Source organism: Phalacrocorax carbo, chromosome 1, assembly GCF_963921805.1.
Source record: "Phalacrocorax carbo chromosome 1, bPhaCar2.1, whole genome shotgun sequence".
In the NCBI taxonomy this organism is placed as follows: Eukaryota; Metazoa; Chordata; class Aves; order Suliformes; family Phalacrocoracidae; genus Phalacrocorax; species Phalacrocorax carbo.
In genome coordinates, this window is record NC_087513.1 from 33,521,488 (window position 1) to 33,536,389 (window position 14,902).

Here is a 14,902-nt window from a genome sequence, read left to right on the forward strand (position 1 = left end):
ACAGCCTGACAAAAGTAGTTGTGTGCACATGCTTGCAGACTGAAAGGCTGTGCTGTTTTTTTGGTGGGGAGAGGGTTCAGAAGTACAGGCACACATATTATTGGTTGAGCATTAGGTTTTCTGCCTACTCCACATTCTTCATTGTTTTCTCTGCAGACAGAGAAATGCTTTTGGTATTGCTTTGATCAGAGAGATCATAGATAATAAAATATTCTCTTTTTTCTCAGCCCTGCTTGAACCTTGGGATTCACTTTTCCTTGAAACAAGATCTTCAAAATGGTTATGCTGTGATATGAAGAAGTCTGATTTCCCAGCTAGTCAGACCCATAAATATTAAGAGTCTCACAGCCCCTGTAGAATAATTTAGGAAAAGAAAATACGTCTATCCTTTTGAAACATCCTAGGTGATAAGAATTGAAGCAGCAAATGGAGGCCACACAAAAGACCTACCAGGAGGACAGCTCCACCTGCGGTTACTTTAGCTGTGCTGTCATCTTCAGGACATCTGCAGAGCTAGCAGGGCCGCTGCCAGGATGCTGCGCTGCGGGGTGGGTCAGGACAGCAAAGGCTGCAGGGTAGGATCCACTGGGAAGTGGATCTATGCAATGATATGCATGCTCAGGGACAGCCCCCAGCCAGGAAACCATCATCTCTTCGCAGTTAGAAGAACATGGAGGGCTTGGCCATGAAAATCCTAATCTGTGGGTTTACATATTTCCCCATAAAAAGCCCTGAAAGATTTTAATATCTTAAATAGAGGGTTTGCCTGATTTATTTCTCTCTCTTTGCCTTGTTTTTATTCTCCTGCACAGCTTTTGGTTTGCTGGCTGGAAAGTGACCCCTGGAGACAAAGTTAATCTTTTTTCAGGAACTGTGCCCGCAAAACAGGGAGATGACGGTTGAGTTCTGGGTAATATTAAAGAAAAACAAAACACAATGCAGCACTAAATTCCATGTGAAAGCAGAACTTGCAAGCAGTGCCACGCTGACAGTTACAGAGAATAAAGGATCTGATTTATCCGGGCAACATGCAAGCCAAGTGCTGTTATCCTGCTAGCACATCTAGATGTCAGGGCTGTGTCTCTACCATCTAATCAATATGGCACTGTGCCTGACCTAATTAGCTCCACTCCTTTAATTAGGCTGGGCAGGATGCTACGCTGATGTGGCCATGCTGCTTTGGGACCTCAGTGAATGTCTCTGCAGGGCAGGGCACTGCGCCATGCGGGCCTGTCAGCTTGCTGGGGTTTGAGGTACCCCCTGTGCTTTGCGGGACGCGGTAGGTGTACGCATGGTGTTCGGTCAGTGTTCAGCCCTTGCTGAACGCCCAGAGTTGGTCAGTGACTGAGGAGCTTGTGTGCTTTGTGCTGGAGTCCTCTCCTGGGGAAATGAGTGATCCTGTAGCAGTTGGTGGGCCCTGCTCTGCGGAAAGCATATTTCAGGGCTTTGCCTTATTAATCTCCAAATAATTGACTCCTTGGTCACAGTTTCTCTCTCCTGGGTGGATTCTACTGAGAAGAGAGTTCATGTCTCGCTCCTATTATAACTGAGTTAAAAAGTCAGTCAGCCACGAAACATGAGTCCACCAGAAATGGGGCTTGATGAGTCCCAGAGGCTGGAGGAAGAACGTCTCTCCCAGGCCTGCCGGCACACGGGGTGGGCTGACACCATCCTCCTCCTCATCCGCCTTGTCCAAGTCACAGGGTGAGGAGTTTCACTTATCTCTGATCTAGTCCGGTTTTTCATTCAAGCCCTTCAATGCTAACTTATTATTTTTAATTTTTTTTACAGCTTAGGGATATTTTCACTTTCCTAAGACAATGTTCCCAGATGAGACTACACTGTATTGCCTCGGATCTCTGCCAGAAAGAATTACAGATGTTTCGAAGGAAACGTGCAGAAACCATGCGGCTGAAACAGAATAAATTATGCTTAAAATCAAGGAAATGTCCTAATAAGTGAGAAATGCACCAATTTCTCTGAGAGCTTTTTTCCCCCGCCTCTACCACCTGTGTTTATTTTTGGTTTTTTTTGCTTTGCTATGTGGTACAACAGCTGGTTCTTTCACATGAAAAACTCTGCAGTAAGGCCAATGTTTTAAAGGATTTTTAGAATTTCTGAAATTTTCCAACTTCAGAGCACTTTAGTGAAGTGTCAGGTGTATTTCTTTGTCTGTACAACAAGAAAACGCTGTTCTGGAGTGGCTGTTAGAATTGCACAGCCTCCCTGACAAACTACAGGTCTAACATTTCACCCAGTCACCAGGCAGAGCCCCAGATGTTGGCAGAAGTGTCCCCACCTTGAACCAGTGCAGTGAAATGAGTCCCTGCACTCAGCTAGACAACAAGTCTCATTTTCCATCTGCAACATGCTGTATTCAGAGAGGAGAATTTATAATTTTTTGTCTCCCCGTAGCTGTATCCCAGGTGAATCTGCAAACTTGAGTGGCATGCATTGGGTCTTTGCTTTCCAGTGAGCTTTTCCCTTACTTAGCAATGCCTGTCACCTGCACATACAACATACTCCAGCAATGTAAAATACTTCTGGTCTGCTAATTTTAGTCTATTATTTTTTCACCAGTTTCCCCTTGGAAACACACAAACAAAACCCCTACTTGAAAAGCCTGGCCCAAAATTTCAGAAAACCTGGTCCAACAGAAAGTACCAGATTTTTACACCTTATTTGCCAAACCACAGCTGTAAATCAAATGTGTGACGGGATCTTCACATAGTCACCTGTTTCAATGCTTGCTTATTCCCTTCAAGTCCTTCTGGAGAAAAGGCGTTTCCACCAATTTCGGGCAGGAAAATATGTCTTAGGTTAATTTTTTCTGAAGAGGCAGAAGGTATATTTCTACACAGTTGTACTGTTTGCTGGCTTTTCCTCTTCTGTGTTTGGTTTCTTTAATTTACCATATACTCATACTATGTAACCATACCTGAAGCTCACTGTGTCTTCTGAACTTCCCTGGAGAACTGCGGTAGTCACAGTAGTAACATTCATGAGATGAGATCACCTGGCCTGTTATGGAAAAAATATGTAATTCCACAGGAATTTTATTGCAATTTAGCATGCATTTATGTCTGCTTATTTGAAAGTTTATCTGGATAATGAATTGTATCCCTTAGGCATTCCATAATAGTTGTTATTTTAGTAATAGTATATTTTCAGTGCATTCCTAATACCAAAAAGTCCTTGTCAAGCAAAATTATCAAAACTGAACGTAGTTTCCTCAGTGTAATTTAACTCAAATTTGAATTCCTTTCTAGCTATGTATTTTAATTATGCAAACTAGGGACTCAAAATAATTTTCTGGTGTTAAAGGAAAGCACAACAGATTTTCCCAATGCTGAAAAATGCAAATCTTCTCAGTCTTTGCTCAGCTCCCAGACTTACTGTATTTTGATGGATCTTTGTCCTTAAAGCTCTGTTGTACTATGTGCATAGCATCACCTCTCACAAATCCAGGATCTCGCTGTCCTGAGTTTGGTTTGTAAATATGTACTTTGTTTTTTGGAGTTCATGAGTAAACCATCATGTTGTAACGTGTGATCCCTGGTCGTCTGGTCTGTGTTTAGAAAGAGGTCGAGTTTTTCTCATGGAAGACCAATGTGTTTGAAACCACTGAGTCAAAATGAATCATGAGCCTGTTCTCAGTGCTCCCTGTCCATAGCATAGCACTAACCACACTGCCCAGTTAGGGCTTTTACACCATTAAGATCCGCATGTGACCAATGTTACCCCATGTCACTTTAAACACTGCAACCCATGTGTCCCCCCTCAGCAGATACAATCACGTCTTCCCCATGGCCACACGGACTGTTTTCCTTCAGACTCCAATAATAAGTCAATTAGAGCAGGATTAGCCTCTGGGAAATGAAACCAGTTACTCCCCCTCTCCCAGGATGAGGACCTTAAATGATCTGCTTGAACATTTTGATTTCCTTCCTTTGTTTTTCCTGCAATCCAGCGAATCACTTCTTTTTTAATTAGCTTGCCAGTAGGCATCTATCAAATGTTTCTCTTGTTAACTTTCTGCCAGAAGAGTGCTTTGTCACATCTTGACAGGATACAACCAAGTTTGGTGTCTAGTAGGACTGGAAAGCAAACAAACAGTTCCCCTACCCCCCCAAAATCTCTGCCTGACTCTGTGCTGAGTTTCCATGCAGGAACTCAGTCTCCTTTCTGGCTGAAGCTTTTGTTTCACTCCACAGGCAAATGGGAAGAATCATGATGGAGTCCTTTTTTATAAACACCGGCATGCCAGTGTTTAGACAAGGGGACTACACTTTTGGTCATGGTTTTCATTTCCTGGATTAAGACAGGCAAAAAATGTGGTTTGCCAACATAACTGAGCTTTGGCCTTGCTCTGTGTTAGAAGGTAAGCAAATTCAAAATATCAGCCAGCCTGCTGTGCCTAGAATTTATTTGCTCAGCGCCAGCTCCTTGCCATCCCATCCAACATTCACCCTGACCCCAGGAAAACCCGATCCTCCTCCCATTGGCTGGGCTGGTTTGAGGGCTGTTGTCCCTTTGGAGCATCATTTGTACTGGGAGGCCCTTGGGGTTATGAACTGCCCAAATTCAGTTTCCCACGAACCTCCAGCAGCAGCAGCTGAGACCAGGAGCAGCAGCTACAGGAAAGGCATAGAAAGAGCCAGGGAGGCACTCCAGCTGTGAGTACAGCTGTGCGAGGTCTTCCTGCATCCCCTGCTGCTGCCCCAAGCCATGTGGCTTCTCTGTGGTGTTTAGGACTTCTGCACTCACGTTACATATGAGATGCAGGATGCAGGTTTTGCTGCAAGGCCACAACCATCAGTAAGCAAGAAGAGGAGGCAGAGCGTGACAACAAGATCTGCTGTTAGGAGCTGTAAGAAAAACCCTGTAACAGCCCTGGGCCCTGGCTGTGGACCCCTTTTTAGTGATAACTCTGAGCCCTAGAAAATGCACATCTTATTTCCAAACAAATCACTGTAACCATAGTGCTATAAAAACCTGGTTGTAATGTGGGCCTTAATTTATGCAAACAGCATAGTAGAAAAGTTTCCGATTAAGAGAATCACAGCATGGCTTTTTGCAAGCAAGGCTGCTGAGAAATTTATTGGTTCTCAAATCTGGAAATGCAGCTTCTGCTTATAGCTTTTCTACTTGCCGTCTGCTCCCTGCAAAGATCTTGCAGTTTTAGCTGAATGCTCTGGGTGCTTTTCTTGGTAGCGTGCTCTGAATTGCACACTCATGAATCTTCATCTCCTGAACTGCAAAACACGCCCTATATTTTAAAGTTAATAAAGCAAATATCTGTGAACAGGGAATGAGAGATTCATGTCAGGTGGAGCCAGTAAGGGAGACAAATGTAGAGGTGTGCATGCAGAAAACATTCAGGTAGTCCCCAAGCACTGCTTAATCGACTTCAGTGATGGCTTTGCGCATGGCATTCAGCAGCGCTAGTGCCCAGCGTGGCTCCCCCCACCAAAGAGCTCCCAGCCATCCCAGCTGGACTTACCGTGCATCAGGCTCTTCTCAGCATCCTCCTCCTGGCAGCGGGGCAGTGATTAACAGCCTGGCCAAGCTGGGCCAGGGGCCTCTTGATAAATTCAGTGCTTTAGAACAAAGCCATCATTCTCCAGAGCAGTTGAATGTGCCATAATGAACTGAAATAAGGCAGAATGTAAAGGCAGGGAGATACAGGCACTCTGCTGGAAAGCAAAGTCATTAAAAATAATGAGCAGTCTTTCACTTCCTTCTTTTTATTAACTTTCTGCAGAGGACAACCTGGCACTTTATTTTTAACACAGTCTCTACTTTACTAATATCCGTTAGACAGATGGCTAAAATTTTTCCACAACATGCCCCACAATATTTAGAGAAACAGTAAAAAAAAAAAAAAAGCACAACTGAGCCCCCACTCCAAAATTATTCTTCTCTATATTCCTTTGCCAATTATTTTTTCAATAACCTCTGTGAATTCAACAACTCTTGCTATGCTCTGTGGTGATCACATGAAAAACGGTGCACAAAGGTGCCATGTCCAGCACAGTGTGAAGCATGTGTATATTAACCATCAGTAACAATTAGCGAAAACTTGAATGAATGAAGTTTTGCAATCTCTTCTTTGGGATGGAGGCATGTCTGAAGCCACTGACAGAGCCCTGGCATCCCAAGTCAGGCTTGGAAAATCAGTCCTGCCCTGTGGAGCAAGGGTGATGCAGGTGGCAGGACCCACTGAGCATTGCACAGCTTGGGCTGCTTTCAAAATGGCAGCTCAGGCACACCTCCCGGGCCCTTAGAAAGGTCTGCTCACCAGAAACCAGGCTGTTAATTGCTCTAGCGGCTCTCTCTTCCCCTATAACTACAGAAACCTTCGGCTTCTGCTCAGAAACAGGAGGTCTGATCCTGCCCCTGTTCCCCACACTAACGCCACCCTTGTGCTCCTCTGCCCGCACCAGCTGCCCAGGCTTGTAATGCAGAGACTGCCCTTTGTAGGCACTGAGGTACTGAGTATGGTGAAGATTAAGCTTGGTTACAAGCAACATTAAAATACGCTATTACTATAATCAGACATGTGGCTCGAATCATTGCCCCAGATCTTAAGAGCTGTCGCGTAGGATTTAGGCTTCTAATTTACACTCATAACTTGTCTTCGCTGCAGCTTTAAACTGAATTTTTTATTTATTACTGTCATTCTACCACCCAGGTTGGGGCCTCCTGGGCTCCTAAAACCCAAAGCAACTCCTCAGGATCCCTTGGGTGAGACAGGTGCCTGCTGCCCCCTGAGCCTGACTCTCAATTTCTGCCGCTTCCCTCCCTGCATTCACACATGGCACCTCTGCACTTAGATTGCAAAAATCTGCAACAAGGCCAGGAATGAAAATTTAAGAAGGGTGTGAAATAAATTGAATGTAGCATCAAAATAAATAAGCAACACATCTGCATCAGGCTTGAGAAGGTGGTGGGCAGGGAGGGGTAGGGAACTGGCTGGAGATGGAAAGCAATATTGCACAGCCCTGCACTACCTGCTGGCTACAGCTCAAAGCACCAGGAAAGCCTCAGAGGTTTGGGTATGGTGGGCAGACAGAGCCATAAGCAGCACATTAGCACTCTCCAGGTCTACTCAGGCACGTACAACACTAGCTGAATTTAGCATCAGCAGACTGAATCAGCCCCACACCCAAAAAGCATCCTTTACAAGTGCCACCACTAGCAGCTGCAGGGTGATTCAGGGACTGTGGTCTCATGGTCTAACAAGTTTGTATAATTTGCACAGTCTTTGTGATTTCTGTGGTGCAAGTGTTCAGAGAAATGACTGTAATACTGTGCCTGCCTTCAGACCTTGGCCCAAAAGCTGATGGTAACGCTTACTTATCCAGAGGATTTCAGCTATTTTCTATGTCACTTTGACATGTCAGTTCCCCTGTACCTTACAAACCCCAGGTTGTGTCTCACATCAGTGAACTCATGACGAATCACTGGCTACTCTTAGTATCCTTCTTCTGACACATTTGTGAGAAGACTATGATTTCTGCTCACTCAAAGCTGTTGCTGGTGCTTAGCAGAAGGAGTAAACTATAATGCAGGAGGAAACAATTTCAAAACCATAGGCTGAGGACACATCTGCCATGTGCCTTTCTCTGAGGTGTGTTTGTGGCTGGGGCTGCTCTGATGTCCATGTCAGTGGCGGGTCTGGGCTAAGCAACCCCTTGCCCAGGTCACATCCCTGACCCAGGACCCCTCACATGCCTTCACTGGCACCACCAAGAGGTGATGCCAGCCAGAAACACGTGCTGCTGCCTCCCAGTATGGCAGTGCAAAAGGGATGCCAAGACCTGCATCCCCCTAACAACAGCCCATGACATTTCTCAGCCTGTCCCATGGACCTGGGGTGTCTATTAAGTATTTATAGTCCTTTTGATCTGTTGTTACCAGAGGAGGCTTTGGAGCCTGGCGGGAGCCTAAAGGACAGGGCTTTTATAGTCACAGCTCAGCTCCTAACAAACTCAAAGCATGTGCTGGTTGAGGACAGCTCTCAAGCCATTGCTTTTCAATCATTCTCCAAATTAAGCCCACGTGTTCGTGCAGAAAAATTCCCAGTACTTGTTCCAATGTTTTGTATAACCAAATCAAGTCAACACAGGGTTTTCCTACACGACTGTGGTGCAGCTCCCTGTTGTTCGTGTTAGCCATGTTAGTCTGGATTTACATGGCTGTCAGGATGACCTAGCAATGACCACCTGATAACAGAAAAATACTTCAGCCTGGGTTGGTTGCAAATATTTCACTCGAGCTGTGTTTCCCAGTTGTGACTGATAAAATGCATGCTGTCAAGGAAGGTCTTACCTTCCAGTGTGATTTTTCTCTGAGTTTGCCATCCATGCTCTGGCTAGTTTTACAGCCACCAGCAGCAGCAGCAGAATGGACAAGACCACACACCATCAGTAGGTCTGCATTTCATATCGGATATTCAGTTTTCCAAGTAAAATATTTTCAGAATTTCCTAGTCGTATCCGCATTTATACATACAGCTCTGTGTAAAGATTATGTCTGTCCTGGTTGGGACTGAGTCAAATTTCCAAAAATCTTTAACTTTTCATGAACAGCATGAAACAGCAGAGCCTTTGTTTCAGTCAGTTCACTACAGAAGGCCAGAGGAAATTCAATTAAGAGATAAATATTCATTGTTCTTGCTTATCATCTTATATTAGTCATCTTCCTCCTGTTCTACAAATTGCTGTGGGCTATGCTGGTATACAAGGTATACACCAACTGAGGATTTGTTTTTGTAAATCTCTTTTGGGTTTGCACTCCAGCAGGGCCTGCACCAGTGACTATCGCTGACAGCCCAGAAGACATATGAACTGTAATTGATTGTGTCCCTGAGAGCTTTTCTTCCTATATTTCTATGTGTGTGTGTGCACCAGAGAGAGAGAGATTGTCTTTTATCTTTTGCCAAAAGTGGCTTTAATCCAGCACTGAGCTTTTCTTCTTCACGCATGTTCCCAAATGCTGCAACATTTTGTGTTTTCAGGGTGGGATCAGCAAAAGGCAGCTTTCAGAGAACATCTTGTTCCAGAAATTTCAGAAAGCATCTTTTTTTCTTTAGAATAGAGGTAAGGGATGTGGCAGAAGCGATGACAGAGCTCAGTTTTGAAGACACAGAGGGAATGGCATTGCCACACCAGGTCCTCTGCTGTGCCAAAGGAAGACTAGATGAGATTATCTAGCACCCTGTCCAGCTGTATCCTGAAAACCTCCAGTGATGGGGACTCTACTGCATCCCTGGGAAGGTTATTCCAGTGAACGATTGTTTTGACTGTAAAAAATTTCTTCCTTATATCAGGATGAAACCTCTCCTGGTGCAACATTTACCCATTGTCCTTTGACTTCTTTATGTGGCTCCTTGTGAAGAGAGAGCCTCCATCTTCTTTGTAGCTGCCCTTTAAGTACTGGAATACTGTGATGAGGTGTCCCCTGAGCCTTCTTTTCTCAAGGGACCTCATCACGGTATTCTCTTCTTATTGGAGAAGATACCTAACTCCTTCAGTCTTTCATCAAAGGGCTGGTTCTCCAGCCTCTTGATCATTTTTGCGGTCCTCCTTTGGGCCTTGTCCAGTTAGTTTGCATCTTTTTTGAATTGTGGGGACCAGAACTGGACACAGTACTCCAGGTATGGCCTGATAAGCGCTGAGTAGAGTGGGGTGATCATGTCTCTATCTCGGCTAGTAATGCCCCTATGGATGCAGCCCAGGATCCAACACTGTTGTTCACCAGGACACCAATGTCCTTTTCAGCATGGCTGCTCCACAGTCACACAGATCCCAGCCTGTACTGGAGTCTTTGGTTATTTTGTCCCAGGTGCAGGGCTTTGTAGGTGTCTTTGTTAAATTTCATACTGTTCTTGCTAGCCCACTCTTCCAGACTGTCAAGGTCTGTCTGTAAGACGGTTGTCCTTCAGACACGTCAACCTCACCACCTAGTTTAGTGCCATCAGCAAACTTGATGACTGTGCTTTCAATCCCATCATCCAGATCATTTATGAAGAGATTGAACAGGAGTATTAGGAGTTGTTCTCAATGTAGAGAAATTTCATTTTTCATTTTATTCTGAGGCTAAAGAGACTATTTTGCCTCAGTCCCAGGAAGCTTATGGAGCAGATCCCTCCTGAAGCCGTTTCCAAGGACATAAAAGTTGGAAAATGCTCGGAAACAGCCAGAGTGGATTTGACAGAGGCGATGACCAACCTGATAGTCCTCTGTGATGAGATGGCTGGCAGTCAGATAAGGTGAGAGTAAGACATATTGTTTACTTTGACTTTAGAAAGGCTTTCTACAGTATCCTTATAGCCAAACTGGTGAGACATGACCAAGAGACTTGGACTAAAGGGTAGGTGGACATTGGCTAGATGGACGGTCAACAGCAAGACTAAGGATGGTGAGCAGCACGGCAAAGACCAGCTGGTGTCTGGTTAATCATGGCATCTTTAGGGATCAACACCAATGCCAATACAGTTCAACATCTTTATTAAAAATCTGGACAGCAGGATGAGGTGCACTCTTAGTCGTTTTGCAGATATCAAATTCCCTTATATTCAGTGCTTGTGAAAGCAGGTTAGGCATACTTTGTCCAGTTTTTGTCCTCTCCAGTACAAGAAAGACATTGACAAAGTGGAGCAAGTGCAACAGAGGGCCACCAAGATAGTCAGGGGCTGGAGCACAAGGCATATGGCGAGACTGAGAGACCTGGGCTTTTGCAGTCCAGAGAACAGGTGGCATTGGGGAGACTTTTTTGCTATCTACAAAAATTTCATGGGTGTATAGAGAAGAAACCATACTCTTTTTGGAAGTGCTTCAGGCAGCAGACACAAATTGCAACACAGAAAATTCCAATTAGATAATAAGATATTATTTTTTTCCCTACTATGAGGGTAGTCAGACACTGGAAAAGGGTGCCCAGAGACTGTGAAATCTCCATTGTTGGAGATGTTAAAAAGTCAATTATGCAAGGAGATCCTTACTGTTGGAAAGCCAACTAAGAATGGAGGGGTGGGGCGCTGCATTTTCTGTGGCATTTTTCATTCATAGCTTAGAGATTTCTCCCTCTCATTGCCATATAGGACCAAGAACCAGTTACTGTGGGACCTGACTAGAAAAAACAATTATCTGAGGATGTTTTTCCTTCTACAGCTACATTTTTGTTCCTTCTGCTAATGAAAAAAACAAAATTATTATGTCAAACGCCCTGCAGAAGCCTAAATAAAAGTCTTAAAACCTTTATCAACCCTATTTTGTTAAAACATTCATATTAAAATAGCTTGAAAAATGATACCAGGTGACTCTCACAAGAGCTGTTTTCCATAAAACCATATCAACTAACATGGCTGATAGCATTCTGCTGCAATGAGAACTCTTTATCAGTAACTCTGATGTTTTGCCCAGGATTGATGGTAAGCCCAGAAGCCTGCTTTCACATCACTTTATTTATGCCTTTAAAATAATGTCACACAAATGAGCTTTCTTATAGGCCTCTGGAAACATAAATGAAAACTTTCCCAGTTGGGTGCCAATGATCACACAATCAAATAATGTCTGCAAAGGCCACGGGAATGGCAGATACTTAAAATTAGGTCATGTTTATTTATATATTGAACATGGGTTTAGGCCTCTAGCTTCTTATTTGAAAATTATAGAATTGTGAATAGCCCACTTCCAGACAAGCATGGTTATGCTTATGATCATCCACTTTGCTTATATGTAAAAACCTTCTAAAAGTGGGTGTAGACAGCAGGAACTCATTCAGCACGGCCACGCCGGCAGGGGAGGGCAGGGTTTCCTCCACTGCCAGGTGTCAAACACAACATCAGACAACAGCGGAGGTGTGGAATAATGTGCAACATGAAGATGCACCTGCAGGAGAATTTGCCACGAAGAAGGTTTGGGATGGACGCTACATGGCATTTGAAGAAAGAGTCACAGAGAGGGAGGGAGATGGAGAGAGGGAGAATAACCCATAAAATTAGAATTAAAGTGGGAAAATGATAAGTCCTTCCAAGTCCTACCAAGCTACTGCTGCTGAGGACAGGGCTGTCCCTGAGTTCAAACTGTTTTACTTGCCACCACTTACGCTGCCATCAAAGTGTGCTTTTCCAACCAGCTACATCCTGTCTCCCAGGGTAGGAGCTAAATGTTGCCACAATAAATCCAACTGAATCTCATGCGTAGTATTAAAAATTGCAAGTGCATTGCAGTCAGCCTGTGTTGGTTGTGGCCAAAATCCATAGGAAAGACATTCACAGCAAATGTCTGCAGTGCTGAGGGCGGGAGGTGAGATTTTGAAAATGATCTATGTACTAGCCTCAGCAGGGCTGATTTTCCTGGGCGGGCTGCCATGCTCACATGGGTGCACCACTTTTGATAGCCAAACATGCTTGCTCAGAACATGCTGGGCGTCTCTGCACAGCCCTATTTTATCACACAAGCTTTGCATTTAACATTAGCTCCCAAATGCATAAATCATTTTTAAGTGGTACTTCTGGCCAGAAATATTTAGACACAAAATTCATATTTAAATCACTGGGAATTAGACATCTGAACACCTTTGAAAATCTGGTCCTATGGCTTTCAAGTCACTGTAAGTCTTAGCCAAAGGACTAGTCTGATCTTGCCATCTATTGATAGAAACCCACAGCTACAGCTGGGAATGTATTTTCTTTACAATCTTTTTCAGGCACCTGAAGGGCTGGAGCCATTCAGTCTATGGAAATCAGCTCCTGCCTTCACCAAAATGAAGAGATAGTATTTACAGAGTTTTATTTCTATTGTCCCTTGACAGTCTAAAAAAAGGTTTTGTCTCCTTTATTGTTTGTAAAACAATAGGACCCAGGGAAGCGACTGTTTCTAATATCGGACAATATATTTACCCCCAGAAGACAAGCAGTTTATAAAGTGGGATGCCTGCTTGCCTCCAGTGCCCAGTTTGAGGGCACACTTTTCAAGAGGTGAGTTCTGCAGTTCAGGGCTCTTTCAATTTCTCACCTTGGTTGCCCAAAAATGCAAATAGCCAATATTGTTCATAGCTTAAAAAAAAAGGGGGGGACAGGACCAATAAACTGTCTGGGGACTATGGGTAGGCGAGGTGAATTCCAACCATCCTGTGCTTCTGGAGCTTCAGTACTTCCCCACCGTGTTTGTTCCCAGCCTTGCCTCTGGAGATCACGTACCTGCTCTACAGTGGCCAACTTCCTTATGCCTAATTTACCAAGCCATTTTCTCTTGTTCAATTCAGTAAGGAAAGGGTATATGGACCATAAGACCTCACATAAAAAAATCACAGAGGGTGGGAGGGGAAGCAGTCTGGCAAAGTGATGGATCAGAAGCAATAAAAGTGCTTTTCCTTCTCCATTATCTAGGGAACTTGTGACTCCTAATGTGGGAGGACTGAAACTCGCTATGTAGTCCTGAACTTAATTTGAAATACAATCAACAAAGTACTTGAAAGAATGAACATCTGCCAAATGCGTAAGCCATTAAAATATGTCCTAAGTATGTCATATGAGCAGAGTTTAATGTAAATCTATGGTAAGAAAATATTTGGAGTCGCTAAGTCTGTATATACCACAAATCAAAGTGTTCTGTAATTAGAGTTATTTTGTCACCATCTTGTGGGACATTAGGGTAACATCTGGCATGCTTCTGATTTCACCTTGTGGGTCCAATATGTGCTGAAGAAAATGGTAAGGAAGTGATTGCTCTAAATATTACACTGGTGTCAGTGCACACAATACTGTAAAATGAGTATTTTAGAGCTCCTGCAGTTTTACTGTGCTGCTGAGCAAACTTTCCCATTTGCAGGCCAAACATTTCTCCCAAAGGCCGTATGCAGATTCTTACAAAAGTTGGCACAAAAAGGGGGAAGAGAAATCAGATTGATAATGTAAACAAGGTGTTATGTCTTCTCAGAGAATGTCTGTTTCAGCCATCTGATTTCAAATGTTATCCTTAAGCACTAATTTATTATTCAAGTTAAAAAACCAGTCTGAAGATGCTTGAGAAATACACTCCCTCTCTCCCCAGCCCAAGCAGTTGGTGTCTGATGCAAACTTTTCTGGGTAAATGTGAACCAGATGTTCCCTAGTCCTGACTTGTGAACTTCTGTCCCAGGTTTCTACCCTGAGCCAGCGTGAGTCCATTGGAGAGCTGCAAAGCGGCAAGGGCCTGTCTGGGTAAGCGCGCTGCTCCAGACCCCTGTTGGCAGAGCTGTCGTAGCGCTGCTCCCTCGCTGCCCACCTCCGCCAAAATACAGAGCGTGCTCTTTCCAGGGCCACTGTACACTGTACTGTGCTGTACCCAGCACAGCAAAACAGATCTGTAGCAAACAAACACATCGTCCTGTGAGCTTCTAAGAGAGGTGCCACAGCAATTCCCCTGTGCCAGCTCTGCCCGTGGATGCCTCGCAGCCAGCCCTCCTGCTGCTGCTGTGTTAGCCAAGGGTGTTGTATCTGAGAGGTCTGTGATAGAGAAATCTGGAGTCAGATTATATTTCCCAACTGTTAATAAAATTTCTCCTGGAATAAAAGTAAAGGGGCTGGCGCCACTTTATGTTATTCAAAACCACAAATTTCCTCTCCCTTGCAATCTGCCAGAGTTACAGACTCTTTTGCAACTTCTTAAAAATTCAAGATGTTTTCCTCAAGTGAGCATCCCCTTCCTTCCAAACGCACCCAGGGAAAATTAGTGATCCAATTTAACATTGCTGCTAATGAGGAGAGGGAAAGGCGATAGCCAACAAGCACAAAAGCCCCATGCAAGGGAATACATTAGCAAGTATTTCATCTGTGCATTTTCCCTGCCTAGGGATGTTAAATGTTTCTGCAGGGAAAGGAAACGTTGACAAGAATGATGCTGCTGTGGCC